This window comes from Sorghum bicolor, chromosome 10, assembly GCF_000003195.3.
Source record: "Sorghum bicolor cultivar BTx623 chromosome 10, Sorghum_bicolor_NCBIv3, whole genome shotgun sequence".
Taxonomy (NCBI): Eukaryota; Viridiplantae; Streptophyta; class Magnoliopsida; order Poales; family Poaceae; genus Sorghum; species Sorghum bicolor.
The window spans coordinates 18019375-18024284 of NC_012879.2; positions in this window are offsets into that span (position 1 = coordinate 18019375).

Consider the following 4910-nt stretch of genomic DNA (forward strand, 5'->3'; position numbering starts at 1 on the left):
ATTCCTAATTTGCTAATCTAGTTTTTAGACGCTCCAAATTATCTCATCATGAACTCCAAATACCTTATTTGGATTTCTCATGTTCCATAATGTCTCAGGTAACTCTCCTCGAATTTTTAGAACTTTTCAAGTATTTTTCTAGCTTAAAAAGTAATTCTAGATTTTTTCTCAAATTACTTTAATACTGAAATTAACTAATTCCAAAAGTAATTAATCCTAAACCTAATGCAACTCGGCCACGTATGATGCATATAAATATACGTTGGTCACCTCCGTCACCTAATGTTCGTGAATATGTAAACCTAGTCACAAGCCGTCCCTCGCCTCTCGCCGCCGGCCGCCCCTACACACAGCCTCGCACACCCGTGCCGCCGCCGTTGTCGTCGCTGCCCTCCACTGGAGAATCCATAGGTGTCGCTTCGCTGAGACAAGACAGATGCCCTTCCTTCGCCTGCACGTGTAGCTGCAGTCCAGATGACATGTGCCGATTGTCATGGATGCCATCTGCCTTATACGGATGTTCCTGCACCAAGCTAAAGTAGCGGCCCGCCGTGCCATGACGATGACATGAGCCAAGCTAGTCACCACACCACTGATCGGCAAAGGGAACAGGAACCGTTCACCGGAAACAAAGAGCGAACTGCTTTTCATGCCCAAGGTGCATATGTAACCATACCTTTTCTTAGATCGATCTCCGATTTCGTTCGCTATGACAATACTTTGCAGATTGATCTTGCATGTTTAGCAACCTGTTGCCCATCCACCCTTCAATCAATCCCTTTGACTTCATCCAATTCTTGGTCTTATGTTTGTTTCATCTATCTCCTGTCCAGGACTGGGAGGGATCGTTAGCAAGTCCCATTCATGGTTTGCTTAAGCAGACTGTAAGAACATCTCCCTACCGGCTCTATCGAACATTGAATTTAGGCCTGCAGGCTTACTAGCTGAGCGTCACCAGCACGCCCGTTCTGCCACTACGAAACTGCATACTGCCATGCAAAGGATTCAGGTAAGCCACAGGCATGTTACGTGGCCTTGACCACCATCTTATATTAGTTTATAATTCTGTTTGTTCCTCGTCCTTATTTGCCATATCAAATATCTGAATACCTTTCATGGTCCTCTCCTTTCTCTCATAAAAACCTGTACCCTTATAATCTCATCAATTGAACTACCGAATATGTAACTCATGTTCTCCTTGCTTGTTATTCACTAAAGCTAACATGTTCATGTCTTTTATATCCATAGCTCAAATTCCACTAGTCCTTGCCCATTAGTTTTGTAGCGGCGAAATCCACCTGTTAGTATCAATGATCGTCCTATTATATGGCCATGAATTTTATAATTTGATTAATATGCATGCAACTAGTTTTTATAATAAAAGCAACATATGCTATTTTCCAAATAAATTTTAACATGTTTAATTACTAACATAAATATATTTCTAAAATAGAATCCGCTTAGTTTAAATACACGATATATACAATTTTATTGGATGTTCTCACATGTTTATTTCTTTTGCAAAGTAAAAGCAGCCGAGTGCGCGTACTCTACAACTTAGTTAGCTTTCATGACATCAAGATGACCACATGATGACATAGATATGTTTTGTGGCCGCTTTTCCTTAAAAAATAATTCTAGAAACACAAAGTAAATACTCTAGTTTCTTTAGATCATAACTTCTCCGTTTTAACTCCGATTTTCGTGAACTTTACGTCTTTGAAATCGTAGCGATGCGTAGAATCATTTTAAAAACTTTTCATACTATTTTTATATGTTTGGTGTACTGTTCTAACTATAGCTTGTTTGCTTCGTGTATGATTGTCTACTTTGGAATGCGTGTTGTTGATTGATGTTCGGAAATAGACGGTGAGCCGTACGTGGATGAGCAAGACCAAGCTTTTGAAGACTAGCAGGCTCAGGAGAGCTTTGATCAAGGCAAGTATAACTGGGGACTATCTTTGCTACCTATACACAATTAATATAGCATTTATCATTTGCATGTGTCCACCTTGATGACCTTAGCAAAATCATAGATGATTGTTATCCTGAATTCCTTGATTACCTATTTGGATATGCATTTGGGTAGTTCTTGCTAGTGCTTGATTAATAATCCATGATCTTGTAACATGAATATTTGAATATACAATAAACAATAAAATAAGCTTTCTAGCAACTTGAATATAAAGGGTGGAAAGAACTCTGGCTTTTGCTGGATTGATCTTGACCCTCCATAAGGACTTATCCCTTGGCAAAAGCTGGGACAACTCGTACAACCATGAGGGCTATGTGGCTCTGGCTTTAGTCAAGTATGAGTAAGCTTTTCTAGCTTGTTAGAGGTTACCCGAAAGGGCGGAGGGGCCGAACCGTTTTGGGTATAGTGCGAGCCCCTGTCCCTATGTGTATAGGCTGCGCGTCATTGTGCCATTCGGAAGGGAGGTATCTATATCTGCGCGCAAAGGAAACCTTGCGGCCCTAACATGTTAGACGAACCTTTGAAAGGCTTCATAGTGATCCCTGCCGACCTCCCTAGGAAGGGGGTTAAGAGACTAGCTACCTCGGGCGAAAGGGTAAATCATGACTCATGGGTAAAGATGTACAACCTCTGCAGAGTGTTAAATCTGGTATACTAGCCGTGCCCACGGATACGGGCGGCCCAGAAAACTGACGGAATAGATGGACACTGATGAACATGAATAATGATAATAAATAATGGTTTATCATGTTGTTTATATGTGTTATTCTTAATTCTTGTATACAATTGATCATGTGGTTATGGGATTATTAGTGCTACCTTGATATTTGCTATCCAATGATTAAATATGCTATCCACTATTAAAAGCTAAATGCAGTCAAACTAGTGTCAGCTTTTTGAGCCTCGTGAACCCCTGGTTATACTTGTTGAGTACGATATGTGCTCACTCTTGCAATTCCCCCCACACCTCAGGAGAAGTTTTGGGCTTGTGATCAACCAGTCAGTTGGATCCTGTGGAGAGAAGTTAATACCCGAAGGTTTAGAGTTGTCTATCCGCTGTTTGATGCTAAAGGTTATCTCTTTTATATCATGTACGTTATATATTTATGCATTGTCTTTTGATATTACCCTTTATTTGTAGCTATATGTGAGATTTGACTTCTAAAACTCATATATGGTGCATATCTGGTTTTGTCCTTAAAATCGGGTATTACATGCATCGACAACCGCTCTTTTAAAGCTTTTATAAATAGAAAAGAAGAGAGGGTTGGAGATCTCAAATGTGATAAGGATGGAGAGACTAATTGATTGGAGAGATGTTTTATATGAGCAAGGACTGGGTAAGGTATTTATGAAATAACTTCCATGCTCACTGTTGTTTCTCTCATTCTCAAACTCCAAGGATGATTCTTCATGAATGCTAAAAATTCCTCTAGGATTGTCTCTCAAGTTTGTTTTATCTATCCATTCAATGGTGATAGCACATGGATTTTTAATGCCCTCTAGCCATTGATGTTGCTCTTCTCGATCCTCCTTCTTATGCATGGGATGTCTAGAGAGATTCATAGGATTATCGGGAGGTTCAAGAGAAAGAGCATAGTAGAAATTATTAAGCTCAAGGATGGGTTGGATAGCCGAATCATGGGATTGAAATGTTTGGAAATTGGCTATTAAAACTTCCTTTCCTTGTCTGGGAGATGGTTCCTTCTCTATCTCTAAGATTTTTCTATGAAGACTAGTGCAAGAAGGATGTCCACAAATGAAGACATATCTTCCTTTACTAATAGATAAAGAAAGAAGGACTCTACCAAAGGTTATATGATTAAGACCAATGTGAAAATATCCAGGAAAAACATGGTCTTGTAGGGCTAGGTCTAAACCAAAATTTATAGAAAGATTAACAGATTCCCTAGGTGTAGCTAAAAGTGCATTATCTTCTTGATTAAAAGATAGGACCTCGGCTATAGAAAAGGGTTGGTTTTGACCTATTGCAATCAACTCCGGACACAGATCATAATTAGGGGCAGGACGTGTTGACTCCCATGGCCCATGGCTGGTCTCCGAAGGTGCAAAGAATTTAATAATAGGTATGGAATTTGAGTTATCCGTAAAGATAAAAATAAAAAGATAAAAGAATAAAAGTATAAAAGTATAATACAAGATAATAGCAAGATTCAAAGTTATCTCAGCAAACCGTCTTTCTCCCCGGCAACGGCGCCAGAAATGCTTGTTGATATTTGGTAACGCAATTAGAAAATGATCCGCAAGCGCACGGATATCGGTGAGCATTTCACCCGGGAGGTTATCCAGAGTTATCGTATTTATATTTTTACCACTGGAAGAAAGGGTGCATCTGACTAACCAAATCTATTACTACTATCCCTTTAGGCTACAAAGAATGTCTCTCGATGTGAGTGATGTATAGAGAAGACTGCAACCGTAGTCTCGTTCTAACCTTGGTAAGTCTCGTTCTAACCTTGGTAAGGATGATCTACTGTTCTATTGGGGAGGCTCACGGAATCTAGACAACACAAAGGATGTTCGACCCGCACCTATAACCCTACCCGTCCTGCTAACGAGATGTGATCTGCAAAGGTAACTCGGAATTGTCACGTTCCTCGCTACTACCACGGTCCAGCTAGTCAGGAGATATCTATGAGTACCCTAGCCTAAACACCACGTTTACGCTAGCAAGTGATTACTCTAATACTCAACCCGAAGAGGATTAAAGTAAACTCATAAACCAAAGAACAATAAAACAAGAACTTACTAGTATTAGAAGTCGAATTACTGAAGAATCTTAGAAGCAAGCCTCGGGTTAGGAGACTTGATCCTGCAGGTACAACTCGGAGTAGACACCGACAGGCCGGCCTTCCTCTGATCCACACCTCCACTCTATCTCTCTCAATCTAGTAGAAACTAGAAGATCTATTTC